Here is a 232-nt window from a genome sequence, read left to right as displayed (position 1 = left end):
GGGACTGGCTATTTTGGGACGTGCTGCGGGGGGCCTTGGGAGGATGGTGACAAAAGGAGTACGTGCCGGCTAAGGGAGGGGACGCTCCGGAGCGTGCCACTCATAAACATGGTCCCGAGGCCTGCCCCTCACCAGGATGATGCACTCGAGAGGTGCAGCATTTTAATGGCGCAAGGGGGCTGGTCGCGAGAGTTTAGGGCGGTACTGATAGATGGCGGGCGGGGCGGTGCTG

Source organism: Colobus angolensis, unplaced genomic scaffold, assembly GCF_000951035.1.
Source record: "Colobus angolensis palliatus isolate OR3802 unplaced genomic scaffold, Cang.pa_1.0 Scaffold9, whole genome shotgun sequence".
Classification (NCBI taxonomy): domain Eukaryota; kingdom Metazoa; phylum Chordata; class Mammalia; order Primates; family Cercopithecidae; genus Colobus; species Colobus angolensis.
This window is presented reverse-complemented; position numbering follows the sequence as displayed.